The sequence below is a fragment of the Brassica napus genome, chromosome C4 (assembly GCF_020379485.1).
Source record: "Brassica napus cultivar Da-Ae chromosome C4, Da-Ae, whole genome shotgun sequence".
Taxonomy (NCBI): Eukaryota; Viridiplantae; Streptophyta; class Magnoliopsida; order Brassicales; family Brassicaceae; genus Brassica; species Brassica napus.
Window position 1 is genome coordinate 22,968,448 of NC_063447.1, and position 15,848 is coordinate 22,984,295.

Genomic DNA, 15,848 nt, shown 5'->3' on the forward strand with positions numbered 1-15,848 from the left:
CGTCCCGCTCAGTTGCTACGTAGCGACCGGGCTCGAGACGAAGTTCAGTCGCTGTGTAGCGATTGAACCCTTCCGAACATCGATACGACATCAATCCATGCATTCTCGTCAAACCTTCAAATGCTATCTCCCGAAGACCGTAGCAAGCTCAGTCCATGTTTTCCGCTATTCAAATTCATCGATCAAACTTCGCGGATTAGAAACCGCGGAAAGTTCGTTCTTTATCAAAAAGAATTCGTAGTAAACGTGTCGAGTCGGAAGACGGCCCAAAGGGATCTAAAACACGACTCGAGGCCCATCCTATGATTTATTAACCAAAAGCCCGTAAACCGCAGCACGGTTTACGCTTGGTCCACAAGTAAGGATAAATGTCAAGTTTCCGCGGATAAATACGGAAGTTTTGAAGATAATTGGAAGATCGGGAAAAATGGAATATCTCCATTTTTATGCTATGACGGCTTAAGGGCAGAAGAGTAAAACGTAAACCGACCTTGGAGCTAGTATATAAGGAGTCCTAGGCGAGGAGCATGGCGGAGGACTTTTCAGAGCAAACTTAGCACTTAGAGCAATTTAGGCAATTTTCCGTTTTTGTTATTTCGAGCTGCGACTCAATTAGGTTTAGCCGTCTTAGGGTTGCTAGAACTAGGAATCTCGCCGACAGCTCTCGAGCCCAGGCTTATACCTTGTTGTAAACGCTCATACGCAGATTCGGAATAAGATCTACTTTGCTCTCTTTTTCGATTTCTTATTCTTATCGTTGTTATTCTCGTTTTCTGATTGCTTGATGTGTGGTAATTAGCAGATATCTGGGTCCTCTGGGAAATTAGGGGTTTCCTAGTTTCCTTATTTAAACGGAAATCGACAGTGCGAATTTCGGTAAGGTAAGAGCCTGGGCTACGAGAGCTGTCGGCGAGATTCCTAGTTCTAAAACCCTAAGATGGCAATAACCTAGTTGAGTCGCAGCTCGAATAACAAAAACGAAAATATGCCTAATTGCTCTAATTGATAAGTTTGCTCTCCCAAAATTCCTCCCATGCTTCTCGCCTATGACTCCTTATATACTGGCTCCAAGGTCGGTTTGCGCTTTTCCTCTTCTGCCCTTAAGCCGTCATAGCATAAAAATGAAGATATTCCTTTTTTTTCGATCCCTGTAATTATCTTCAAAATTTCGTATTTATCCGCGGAAACTTGACATTTATCTTTCCTTGCGAACCAAGTGTAAACCATCATGCGGCTTACGGGCTGCTGGTTAAGAAATCGTAAGTTGGGCCTCGAGTCATGCCTTAGGTCCCTTGGGGCCGTCTTCTGACTCGAAGCATTTATTACGGCTTCGAACTTTCCGCGGTTTTTACCGTAAAATTTGATCGATGACTTAGAATGGCGGGAAACATGAAATGGGTTCGCTACGGTCTTCGGGAGATAGCATCGAAGGGTAGACGAGAATGCATGGACTAATTGTCGTATCGATGTTTCGGAAGAGCTCGGTCGCTACGTAGCGATCGATCGGAACAGACGCTCGGTCTCTACGTAGCAACCGAGCTTCGGCTTGGGCTCGGTCGCTACATAGCGACCGAGCGGGACGAACGTTCGGTCGCTACGTAGCGACCTAGCGGAACGAACGCTTGGTCACTACGTAGCGACCGAGCGGGACGGACGCTCGGTCGCTACGTAGCGACCGGACAGCGTGCATGTGCGGTAGTAGCGTAATGACCGAGCTTGGTTCGTCCGTGTTCCGATCGTCATACTCGGACCTGTCCGTAACCGGCTTGGTATGTTTTCGATGGCTTATGTTTGATCTAAATAGAATTCGAACGAAGCTTTATCTCGGGAACATACGTTGTGACGTTCTCTTGACCGAGCATGATTTGTTGCGAAAAGACATACTTGTATTTTGCGGGGATTTGGACGTTAACTTCGTCGTAACCGTTTTCGACCCCAACAGTTAGCCCCCAGCTCGTTAGGATCGTGGATTTCTAGTGAGATCCCAATGTGCGGTATGGCGAGTTCGGACGAGATTGGTGTATTTGGGCAAAGTTCGTGTCCGAAAATCCGCAAGTAAATAGTAATTTCTCATGCCTATAAGAAGGGAGGTAATTTCTTCACAATCTTTACACTTACTCATTCTCATAGAGAGGTTTCTTGAAAAATTCTTTCTTCTTTTTCTTTCTCTCTATCATTTCCTTCTTGATTAAAAAAAAAAGAAAAACACGAGATGTCGAGTAAGAAGAGGAGTTCGAAGAAAGGGTCCTTGCCCGCGAATGTTTCTGAAGAGCTTCGTTTTCCAAAGATAGAATTCGTTCCTCATTCGGTAGACCCGGCCGAGAACGAGGCATGGTGGGTGGCGTGTTATGGTTCAATCACGCCTCTGAAAGAGAAATCGTTCCCGGTCGTGAACCGTTGCCAGGTCGAGGAAGGTGCACCAAGTAGGAGTACTAGCGAATTCCTCGAGGTCATGCGGTCGTTCTACCATATTTTGGATGCGGTGGAGTTCAGGGTTCCTCGTCAAGGAGAGCGCGCTAGTAGTCCCCCGGAGGGTTTCTTTACTTGTTACGAAGCATTCGTAGTGCGCTGTCGTTTGTTGTTCCCGATTCTCGAAATTATCGTCCGTGTGTTGGATCGTTTCGAGGTGGCGATAAGCCAACTGAATCCCCTTGGCATCCAGCACCTCATTGGAGTCCTGATCCTGAGCTTTGAGCATGGTCTCTCTCTTACCGTCGATCATTTCGAAGCGCTTCTTAGGTTGCAGATCATCAAGGATACGGACAAGTATAGGCTGGTCCCTCGGAACTTCATGTCAGTGGTTAAGGGGTTTACTTCTAACTTCAACTCGTGGAAGAAGTTTTTCTTCTTCGTTCGTGTGGACGCTGCGTCTGTCGAGAAGATTTGTATCCCATTGTTCCGGAGGTTGCCGAACGATCGTCCCTTCATCAATCCCCTTGCTCTGTTTCCTGAGGAAATTATCGCGGTAAGGGATCTTCTCAGGAATGGTCCTTTCTTATGGACTTCCTTTACGCCGAAGAGAGTTCGAAAGGCGTTGAGGTTTGTGCATCCTAGTCCTGCTTTGGGAGGGGAAACATGGAGTGATTCCGAGCCTGATGACCAAGGTCCCGACGCTGCTCCCGCGGTTGCGACAGGGCTGAATTCTTCGAAGGGGAAAAATATTGACCTTGGTGACCTGGAGTTTTTGGTGGACGATTGCATGCTTCCAGGATGGGATCCAGACCTAGCTTTCGGCGATGGAAGCGGTACGAGCGAGGTCCCTATTCTGGACTTTGATGATTTCTTCGCTGATCTTCCCTCGGGCTTTGATGCTCCTCCGTCCACGAACGAGTCGGGGAGGCCAAAAGTCGTCGCGGAAGGATCTCGTATCATCAACGGGGTATAGGCTTTAAGAATTTTTGCGATCGTTTCAAGTGTATATATATATATATATATTTTTTTTTTGCTTATAACGTATCAATCGGTTTTACAGGGCTTAAACTTGCTTGGATCGGCCATTGAGGCGAGCCATAGAGAAGCCATGATCTATCGCTTTAAGCGGAGAAGACGGAAAAGGATCTTGCTCGTATGCGAGACGAGATGTTGGCGCGAGATGCTCAACTCGCTCGTGATCATGCGAGGACTGTTCGTGGGGTGGAACGGAAGGGCAAGAGGGAGATTGTCGAGGTGATGAAGACTCGCGCCTCTCAATTCCAGGTCGAGTACGGGAACCTCAAGGATGCTTTCAACTCGCTGGGCGACTTCCGTGAGTGTCGTGGTTCAGTTGGGAGCCTTTGGAAGACGCGGGCGGATGACAACATTTTCGAGAGGGAGATGGAGTTAATGAAGAGCGGCATGAAAGATCATGCTCACGCTGAGACGCTCATTTCTCCGATCGATGGGAGGATTCATGGATTCTGGGATCCCATCCCGGTTTCTCCTGATACCGTAGACACCACGACCGAGTTTGCTGGTGACGATGAGGAAGTGAACTATCCCGCGGATGCATTCGGAGCTTCCTTGTCCAGGAATTTTAACTTTGATCTGTGAGAGGTGAGTGTTTGACGGGAAGAAGTTTTTCCCTTATCTAATATTTTGCGGCCAAATGTGGCCTTCGTTCATATATGTCCGGCCGAGTGTGGCCTTCGAACTTTGTATGGGCCTGTTTTGGCCGCTTTTATTTTTATCGGGACTGGCCGTCGGTGGCTTTGAACCCCTACTGCTATGCGGTTTATATATATAATGGATGTTTGTTTGAGTTACTTTGTTTCGAGTGGGTTTGAAGTAAACATGAGTTGTCTTCTCATATTTAACTTCGTTGAGGCGTTCAATCTGTTGGTTTGTTCGAGACGTGAGTTTTCGTAAAAATTATTTATTCTTACGAACTTTCGGGAACGTTGAGATATGAACGGAGAGACATGTTTTAGGATCTCGTATCGTTTAGATATCATGTCTTTAAGATGTCTGAGACCAATGCGATGGGTTTAGGGCAAGACCTAGGTTTACTCTCGGTTTTAAGGTTTGTGCGGTGACTAGCCGGCTATCGATTTTCCTGTTGCGATTTCTACCTGATTCGTACCGATTTAAAGTCCGCGATAGGTTCTCGGCTTATATGACTTGTATGGTACGAATCGAGCATCTTTCCAGAGACAATTTTTAAGCCAACTGGAAGTGCTAGACCAAAATTTTGGATTTTTTTTTGTAGCGCGCTTTCGTCCTTGTGTTGGACGTTCGAAGATCAAAAGAGTGATCAAGTTGCGTTTGTTTAAGACGGCTGATGTGTTCGTCGGGGCCAATCGACGAACGGAGTGTAAGGTTTTTGTGGTCGCGTTCGGACAATTTGTTCGCATCGTCTCGACTATTAACTTGGCGACGTCTCGCAGTTATTTCGAAGACTATACGTATATTTTCGGTGCTGAAGAGGGATTGTTTGCGATTTTGAGCCGTATGAGGCTGCTGACAAGAATCCTAACGTTTGTAGATTTTCTAAGAGTGTTCTGAGAGTTTTGCGTTAATTGAAGCGCAAGTGTCTTAAAAAGGAGCGACGCATATTGTAGTAAAAATTTTCGAAATCTCTAAAAAACACGATTACAATAACGCATATTTTCCTATGTGGGAGTATACGAGTATACGCACCCACTCCCCCCCCCCCCTTTTTAGAGAGGGGGATAGCTGAACTCGTCTTTCGACGAGCTGCCTACGTACCTCTTTCAAGGATCAAGCCATCTTGTAGTTCTACTTTATGCCGCGAGCGTTTTTACTCGGCAATTGTCGCCGTGCTGACCGCCTTGATCGTGGAGACCGCGGCCGGATCAGCGTTCTCTTTCGGATGTTCCGGTTGCTTCGGACTCGTTTTGAGTTTCAACACCCGAAGCGTTTGCGTCAGCAGACGATGTTAAATCGTCTTTTCTTGAAACGTTTTTGGCCGAAGATTTATCTATCTTCGTGCGCTTGCGATTTGCCGTTGCAGAGGTCGTCATTTGCCTTAACTTGTGCTCCACGAGGAAGCAAAGTCCCGACTGTTTCTGACATCCCCAGATAGTTGCGACTCCGTTTGGGGTCGGGAATTTGACACCAAGGTGGTACGTTGATGGAACGGCTTGCATGGCGTTTAGCCATGGGGTTCCCATGATCACGTTGTAGATGGCAGGATGATCGACCACAGCGAATTCGACGATTTTCGTGATCTCCTTGGCCATGACTGGCAGCTGGATTGACCCGAGGGTCATCGATACTTCACCTGAAAAACCCGTGAGCGGTTTCGGCGTTGGAGTTACTTCTCCCAGTTTGATGCTCATCCGATTGAGAGAGTCGCGGAAGATTACATTGACCGTGCTTCCCGTGTCAATGGGTACTCTGCCGACTTCCAGATCTCGTATGACGAGATCTATGACGAGCGGATCGCAGTGAGGTTGATCGATCCCGCCGGCTTCCTCCTTCGTGAAGGTGATTGAGCAATTCTGATCATCTCGGGTAGGAGACCATGTAGGCCAGTTTGCGCTCGACTCCGCCTTCCGCTGGTAAGCCTTGATGGCCGAAACCGTATCGTTGCAGAATTGCGATCCTCCAATGATCACGTTGACTCTGCGACGATTGTTATCGTTCCCCTTGTCGTCCGGCCTTCTGCCGCGTTTATCCCCAGATTGGTTTCTTTGAGGAGATTTCTCCGCGGGAGGATTTCTGTCCGCCTTCGGGGGGCGATCGGTCTCGAGGAAGAGATCTTTCATGCTGGTCACTTCCGAGAGCTCTCCAGCTAGTAGCTTCGCGGCCAGCCTTGCTCCCAAGACTTTGCAGTTAGTCGTGGAGTGTCCTCGGGACTGGTGGAACTCGCAGAAGGTGTTTTCATCATATCCTTGATTGCGAGTCCACGTATTACCCGTGGTTCGGCCCTGGTCCGAGCTGATCGCGTAATTGTGCGCTCCTTGGAGATCTTCCCCCTCGTGATGGACATACTTGTCGTTACGAGGGTTCTTCTTCTTCGTTTTTGGATCTACATCTCTCGAGGATGGTCTCACCGACTTATGTTTTTGCGATAAGACTTTCGTTTCTTCCTCGATCATGATGTAGTCCGTTGCCTTGTGGAGGGCGTCCTGGATCGTCTGCGGTTTGTCGAGGGCTATCCATTTTCTGAATTTCGACTTGTACCAGAGCGCCTTTCTGAGCGCATCAATGGCCACCTTGTCGCTTATCCCACTGACCCTGGACATCACCAACTTGAATCGGCTGATGAACTCGCGGAGGGGTTCGTCTTCCCTCTGGGACAGACTCCAGAGATCGACATCGGAATTTTCTCTATCTATGAACATAGAGTATTTCTTGAGAAATTCCGATGCGAGCTGTCGGAAACTTCCGATAGAGTTTCGCTTAAGGCGTGCAACCCATTCGAGGGCTGCCCCTTCCAGATTCTCGACGAATAGGCGGCAGTAGCCGGCGTCTTTTTCGCCGTCCTTCAGCCTCTCTCTTCCCATTGTGATGTGGAAAGCCTGAAGGTGCGCCTTCGGATCGGTCGTACCATCATACCTCAGTACTTTGAATTTTCCCGGATTGGATACCCTCATATCTGAGATGCGAGTGGTGAAGGGAGTCTTCCGAGGCCCTTCAAGCAGCCTGTCGATCTCGGGTGCAGCGCTGGTAGCGTGATGGATTTGAGATTTCACGGCTCTTACTTCTGCCGCAGTCTTGGTGATATAGTCGCGAAGATCATGGATATCCGACGTCTCGCCAGCAGATTTCCGAGCATGTCGGCGTTTACTACGAGTGAGCTCGGTTTGCTTTTCAGCCAGCTCTTCTTGTTCGTTCAAATAGAGGATTTCATCCTCTTTTGTCATTGGTTTGTCGAACGGAGAGCTTTCCCGAGCGAATCGGCTTCTGGTCCTCCTTGGATGTCTGTCGACGTCCTCATCAGTATCGTTGGAGACATCGCTAGGATTCAGGTCGACGTGCTCGACTCCGTTGTCCTCCGAAGCCTTCGTGGGAGGCGGAGGACTTTCAGGGTTTCCCTTTTCGATGGGAGATTTCTCGCTAGGGTTTTGACCCGAAGGTTGTTCCTGCACGGCTCCAGGCCTGTCGAGTGGGGTTGCGAAGTCGAGTCCTTTCCCGTGGACTTTAGTGGTTCCGCAGGGGCGGATTGCTCGAGTCCTTGCCGTTAAAGTTTCAACTTGTTTGGTCAAGGTGCTCACTAGCTTATCCGGTTCTTCCGACCTTTTTTCGTAGGTGGCGAACATCTTTTAAACTCCTCGAGCGCCGCGGCGTTGGCTGGTGCGTTGGCAGCGGATACGTCCGCTGCGGGAGTGTGGAGGTCAGTGCCACTGCTTCCGTTAAGAGGAGTCTGCACGTTATCCGCGTTGTCAGTGGACATGTCTGGTTGAGCGTGATGTGGTTGAGAGTTAGATTGATCCGTACCCCCCCCCTCCTTCTAGCGCCAAACTGTGGGAACTGAAATTCGCACTGTCGATTTCCGTTTAAATAAGGAAACTAGGAAAACCCTAATTTCCCAGACGTCCCGAATATCTGCTAATACCACACGCCAAGCAATCAGAACACAAGAATAACAACGATAAAGTATAAGAAATCGAAAAGACAGCAAAGTAGATCTTATTCCGAATTCGCGTTTGGGCGTTACAACAAGGTAAGAGCCTGGGCTACGAGAGCTGTCGGCGAGATTCCTAGTTCTAAAACCCTAAGACGGCAATAACCTAGTTGAGTCGCAGCTCGAATAACAAAAACGGAAATATGCCTAATTGCTCTAATTGCTAAGTTTGCTCTCCAAAATGTCCTCCCATGCTTCTCGCCTATGACTCCTTATATACTGGCTCCTAGGTCGGTTTGCGCTTTTCCTCTTTTGCCCTTAAGCCGTCATAGCATAAAAATGGAGATATTCCATTTTTTTCGATCCCCGTAATTATCTTCAAAATTTTGTATTTATCCGCGGAAACTTGACATTTATCTTTCCTTGCGAACCAAGCGTAAACCGTCATGTGGCTTACGGGCTGATGGTTAAGAAATCGTAAGTTGGACCTCAAGTCATGCATTAGGTCCCTTTGGGCCGTCTTCTGACTCGAAGCGTTTATTACGGCCTCAAACTTTCCGCGGTTTTTACCGTAAAGTTTGATCGATGACTTAGAATGGCGGGAAACATGAAATGGGTTCGCTACGGCCTTCGGGAGATAGCATCAAAGGGTAGACGAGAATGCGTGGACTAATTGTTGTATCGATGTTTCGGAAGAGCTCGGTCGCTACGTGGCGATCGAGCGGAACGGACGCTCGGTCGCTACGTAACGACCGGACAGCGTGCATATGCGGTAGTAGCGTAATGACCGAGCTTGGTTCATCCGTGTTCCGATCGTCATACTCGGACCTATCCGTAACCGATGGCTTATGTTTGATCTAAATAGAATTCGAACGAAGCTTTATGTCGGGAACATACGTTGTGATGTTGTCTTGACCGAGCATGATTTGTTGCGAAAAGACATACTTTTATTTTGCGGGGATTTGGACGTTAACTTCGTCGTAACCATTTTCGACCCCAATACATATCGACCTCTAATGGTCAGCTCGGATGAAATCTCTTTTAAGCTCCTAAATGCTCCATAATCATCACTTTACTCCAAGATACTATTGAACCTGAAAACATATCTAATAAGATAGAATATATAATATATAGATAGTAAAACACTTATATACCATGGATGAAAATGGGTCAAATTCATGGTATATCGCGACTGTACACAAGCTTAAGTGATGCGGTATCTATGAGATTGTGGTTTAAATACTGATTGATTTATGGTACTTTACGGGTTATTATTCTTCATGTTATCGTAGGGTTGTTTGGGAATTGAATGGATTTAGTTTTTGAGAATGGTTAGGATTCCATCCTTTTCTAGACAACCCACGAACGGTTCTAATATACAACCGCTTGATTTCTTTTACAGATGCCTCCACGAACCAAGCAAAAGTCGGTTAAAACCCCAAAGATCACCCGCGAGAACTATGTGCCGCCTCCGAACCACAATGCTCTGGCTTCATACCCCTGGCCGCGCAAGGACCAAGAGGGTCAGCCAATCAATATCGACGACCTGATGCTCCTCGATTTCAACTGTGAGGGATGGGACAAGGAGTCTGCGAAACGGTACAACTCACTCCTCAACATCGAGATCCTCCCCACTCGCTTCGGTCACGCAGACACCCTCGTCTCCCTTGGTCTCGATACTGATGTGTTCGAAACACTCCATGCCATGGGAATTGCTCCTCTCTGCTACCGAACGCAGGAACTCTACCCGGATCTGGTTCGCCAAGTGCTCGCTACGGCTCACATCGGGTACGACGATCCCTCCAAGCCAACATATGAGAATTGTTCTTTCTCTTTCATGGCTGACGGCAAGTTCTGCTCTCTCTCGCTCGACAAGCTTAATGAGATTTATGAGATCTCCGACGAGCGTAGAGAAGTGACAGTGATTAACAAGTTCACGCCAACAGACCGTTGTTGGGACCTCATTGCAAACGGATCATTCACATCCCGAAAGGCGTACCAGTCCAAGATCAGAAACCCTACTCTAAGGATAATTGCGAAGATGGTCTCCAACCTCTTGTTCGCTAAGGATCAGACCTCGAAGGTCACAAAGGGAGAGCTGCAGATGTTATACTCGGGGCTTGAGGACGAGATCCGCAGAGCTAGGGACATCCCAATCCAGCCGGTTAACACCAACCCTGGATACCATCTCATATGGATGTTCTATACACGATGGGACTGTTTGATGAGAGCCGAGAACAAGTCCGAGGGGAAGAAGGATCGCTGGGGTAGCCTACTCACTCCTCTCTTCAAGTACTTTGGGATCGATCTCCGTTCATACGCGGTAACCCATGAGATCGAGTACATCGACACCCCTTATCTGATCGCTTGCCACATACTCTGCGACGAGTTGACCTACAAGTTTGCGGACAAGGAGGGCAACGTGTTGTACTGCAAGCTTCCGCAACCACATCTCACCAAATTCAGCACGATCGAGAACATCCGCTTCTTACCTGACCCGGAGTTCCTTTGTACCGATCCGCGAGCACCACCTCCTGATGACGAAATGGATGAGCCAGAGGACATCACACCAGACAAGGACACCGTTTATGACCTAGGCCCACTCGATGATGACGCAGACGACGCGGCATACCGCCGCTGGATGGTTGATTCGCAGCAAAAGAACAACAGCCTCATGAAGAGGATCCTCAAAGCGATCACCGGAGGTTGTTTCGGCAATCTAGAGGCCAGGCCATCCTCACATGAGCAGACTCCGCAGCAATCACATCGCCCGGGCAAGGAACCGGTTGGATCTTCCAGAGCAGGAGAGCATCTACCGCGGAACAGGAGGACAGCTGGTCGGTCCGAGAGCGGGGAGTAAGACTGATCCCACCACATCACCCTCTCTCATTTTGTTATCCATCTGAAAAATTTATTTTTCATGCTTTTTATTTGCTTTTATTCGGTTTGTTTAGCCTACCTCGAATTTATTTTCACAACCAGGGATGGTGTGAAATAAGTCTGTGGGAGGCGATTGTGTGAAACTAATCTCCCTTCTGTTTCTTTTGGCTTTTATGTTTGAGTCAGTCCTTGTGTTTTATCGAGTCAGTCCAAACTCTTGTGGAAATTAGGACCCTATTCTGTGATGATCTTTTAACCACCTTGTGCTTTAACTTTTTTATTCAGTGACCTTAGTAGTGACGAAAGACCCACACTTGGACCCGGAACAATCCTGACTTATCTCACATGATTCTCCAGAAGTTTTCAGTCGATCAGGTTACACTGTGTAGACATAACTCCACCTAACTTGAACCTAATATTGACTGCAATTTCCTCTTGTAACGGAAACGAGACCTACACTCGGGACTTCTTATTCTCTTCATCCATCTTGCTGATCCTGAGAGACCAGCTCATTTTTAGCGAGTTCCTACCTTGCACCTAAGCCTTTACTCCACCTTCATGCATTCTGTTTTCAGTTTCATATGTGCAGATATGTGCAAAAAGTTTGGAGAGGAAAGGATCGACACAACCTCTTACTCGTTATAGTTGCAAGGGTTCGAACAGAACAAGGAGAACAATCAGTTTAAGCAGTCGGAACAACTGCTCCAGAACAGGCAGCAAAGAGCAAGGGAGAACTAGCAGAGTCGCCATCGGCACCAATCATTCCATGCATCATCTCCTTCTCCGTCACACCATCAGCTTGATCTCATCTTTTGTATTCAGTTATCAAAATATATATATATATATATATATATATATATATATCTTTTATACGAGATCACTGTTGGAGAAGGAGGATTAGAACGGCAGAGGTTAACAGCTGGTTGGACGTCGACCCCCTTGAGCTAATTCAATTGGAGCTAGCCGAGGAAGAATTTATGCTTGACCGAGACTCTGAATGAAAGCTCTCCTTTCGATATCATGAGAACTACGGCAAAAGAACCAATGAAGAGAACCGCTGGGCGATAAGGACAAGGAGAGTTGGTACCAATAATAGGGAGCAAGGGAACAATCGAAGAGATAGCTCCAGAAGTCAGAAAAACGAGTGAGGGGTTGTGGACATCAATGGATCCATCCTCTCTTGCTATTTTGTGTGATATCCTGCATCCACTACAAAAAAAATTGGTAGCCCCTAAACACTCTTTGACTCCACTATAAAATTAGCCTGTTCACACCTAGCCCGTCTACCCTGAATAATGCTTGTGATAAGAGGATCACACCACTTTAAAATGAATATAGGGAATTCTGTCTCGATAGCGTGCTTTTTCAGGCTTGAGATGTAGAGTATGGAGCCGATCTTTGAACAGTGATCAGTGAAGGTTCTGGCAAAAGTGCGTGGTCGTAGTTGCCTGCTTGTATGGCTCAGAGATTCGTGGTTAAGGTATGGTTATTGAGAATTAGGAGAGTTCACCCACTTTCAAACCTTTTCCCTGTTCTTGGTACTTGCCTTGTTCGAGGACAAACAAGGAGCTAAGTCTGGGGGAATTGATATATGGTGTTTTTGACATCATTGTGTATATGTTTTCTAACTTGTGTTCAGTGTTTTATCGAGTTAGTCTAGTCCTTTTAGAGTTCTTTCAGGTCTGGAGAAGACTGAATAGCTAAAGGAAGAAGCGCGAAGAAAGGAGCAAGAATTGGAGACTTTCCCCGAAGAACAATCAAGCGGAGCAGTCTGACGGTTGATCCTACCAGGAGCAGCCAGACGATTGTTCTCGACATTTATGGAAGTTTCCATATCTTTTAGAGATTTGCCCTAATTGCTGATTCACTACTCTGAAGTCTAAGTACGCCTCCATATAAAAGCGGCCTCTATCTTATATTTTCGGACTACGCTAATTTTGCAAGAGACCTAGACCTATTCTTGAATAATTGCTATTGCAAGGGAGACGGCTCCTCTTCTTGACAGAGAAGATCATCTTAAACCCTGTTGATTTATCGTTGGATTTATATGCAGTATTATTCAGTTATCATGTCTGGTTCATCTTGTATTATGGCTGAGTAGTCAGCTAGCTTGTCTAGGGTTCTAGGGTGTTAATCGGAAGACTAAACATAAATAAGTAAATCTATTGTGTCTTCGTTTATCTCAGCTCTTAATGCTAGCTTTAACCTGATCACTTCCTGCTAGATCTTAGGTTTAATCCACTCATTAACCGTGTAGTAGTTTGCTTGATATTGATGGAACGAGCCGCGCATCTCTAGTCAGCGAAAGTAGATACTAGAGTGCTCGGTGAACCTATCGGACTTGATCTCTATTAATTGTGATCGATCCTTGATCCAAATGATAGTTTAGGTATCAAGGTCGAACCGCAAAGGGAACAGCACCACGACAGTGGGTTGTTCTACTAAGAGTGATCCGTGTTCTAGATTGTGTTTTAAGGAGCTTGAATAAATGTTTGGTTGAGCTTGACACCCAATGAGAAACCCTAGATCGGCTTATCTCTAATATTGAATTTTAATCATCTGAAATCATTTACTTTATTTGCACGTCACAACTTAATTCAAAACCCTATTTTTAGTTTTAGCTAAGTTGAAAACTTATAAGAATAAAGTGTAGACTGGTCCTCTGAATTGAATCTCAAATACTACAATTACCACTGTTAACTTGACAGTAGGAAAGTTTCAGTTTAAGTGTATCACACGACAACCACGATCATCGTGATTTTAGCCACTATGATTCTACCATGTGAATCTTGCGGCTCGAAATATGCTCCTAAAAACATAAAATGGCACTCCACAACTATATCGCTAATGTGAGGTAACTTAGATGCAAGAACTTAGATGCAAGATCTAAGTCCTTCCACCATCGGTAAACTTACACGTAAATGCATTGCGAAAGTGAAATCAGGAACGCTTTCTATCAACAAGATTGAAGATAAGTACGTCACCTGATGAAAGTTTTGAGTTCTTGGATGTAAAGAAACTGGCAGAAATTGAAGTTAAGCTTTGCAAACTTGAGAATGATCTCATTGTGACTTTCATCTTGTTCATAATAAGAAATATATTCCCTAGCCACTAGTACTTCTATGTTAATGTATCGAGTGCGTTTTGTATATGCATGAAGAGATGGGGAGAAATAGCACTGGATGCGTTATCGCCATCTAAAGACTCCAAGTGGTTCCGCGTGAAACTCAGCGCTTCGTCCATTATGTCTTCAGAAGGTGTCCCCAGATGAGCTACTTGGAACGATTGTAGCATTCCTCTAACATCTCTGGCTAGAGTCTCCTTGAACCTACTATCTTCACCTCTGAATCTATCGAAGGCATCTAAAAATAAAAATTATGTCTGTTATAAATATAATGGAGATTGTTTCCAAATCATCTTCCCTGGCAATTATGTCATCCAACTTTGGGAAACTGAGGTTAATGATCTCTTCGATCTCCTTGCCAAAATGATAAGAGATTCCGAGGCTAATAAGCAACTGGATGAGACGAATCCTCTCCTTGTCGCTGCTATGAGAAGACATGAAGACATGAGCATGTCTCTTACCAGAGGCTTCATAAATTTAATCCCTTTTTCTAGCTCATCAAATTCCTAAAAAGATACAAAATGGCCTTTCAAGAATCATTTAAAAAAAATATTTGAAAGGGGCATATCCACTTACATCGCCGATGAGGGGAACAGAGAGGAAGTGATCTCCCTCCCCAAAGAGAGGGATAAAAGGGCTTCAAAGGACATTATTCTTAGGATCAGCACTAGTAGTAGCCTTAGTACAGAACAAATGGTGTTTCATGGGTTTCAGTGCAAGAGAAGGACGAGGAAAGAGAGAGAGGCTGGTATTAAGATAGAGAGCGACTTGGTGAACTTGAGAAAAACTTCTGAGCACAGAAATCATTCTTGCTGATTCTATTTTTAGTCACAGCCAAAGCCACAGAGCAGATTCAAGCACTCTGTTTTTATGTTCAGTTTCTACTTCAAAACCTTTTACATGTCTGCCCTTATTAAAGCATGTAAGCTTACATGGTCAATCTTTTAACGTATTGAAATTACGGATAGAGACATCTTAACCTTACCGTCTGGATTATTATCCCTCCCCATTATTGAAACCTTAATCAATGAGTAGACTTGTTGCCTTATCCGAAATGATTATTTAAATTCTATTTTAAACCCTCATCTCATGTTTCTTTCTGACATGATCCAATATCTAATCCTAATGTTAGAGTTGGATTAATATATAATAAATGGTTGAAGTTTTGTTACATACTAGGATTTATACTGATTTATGTGTGAATATGTATTAATAACTAGGGCATTAACATGATTGTCAGATTGATGGATACATTTTTTTTAGACTATTATATTACTCAAACTTGAGCAAACTTGAGGTATTTTGGATAACTAGAGTAAGATAAAATAACAAACAAAACAAAGAGCCTTATGAAAAGACCTAGAACTTCTAACTAAAAAATCAGCAGTTTCATTTTGTCCTCGAATAATGTAGGATAGCCTGAAATCGTTGAATCTTCTCTTCACTTCTTGTGTCTCCTTTAGCTATGTTGAAAAATTTGTGCATGAAGTTCCTTTATCAACTCAATCAAATCAGTACAATCTGTCCTAAAATGCTAACATTTTGAATGGTGCAGCATGTTGTCCATTGCCCAGTATAGCGCTTCTAGCTCTAAATGCAAGGCAAATTCTCTTCTTCTTTGATACATTATACCCATAAGTTGTGTTTGTCCAGAGGTATCTTTCCAAACCCATCTGCATCCACTGAAGATTGATGTACATGGCCAAGAACCATCCACCATGCATATATTCTTAAAGCATAAGCATTGAGATGTTATTATTGGTGTTGTAGTCAACCAGCCTCTGGCCAATTTGCCGTGAACCATTTGACATTCTCCTTCTGCATATCTGACTAGTT

At 45.4% G+C, this 15,848-nt stretch overlaps 1 pseudogene; it reads right to left on the reverse strand.

Moving 5' to 3' along the window:
- LOC125585011 overlaps positions 1-15,532 on the reverse strand; it is a 36,874-nt pseudogene extending 21,342 nt beyond the window's left edge.
- Positions 15,533-15,848: the final 316 nt, after the last annotated feature.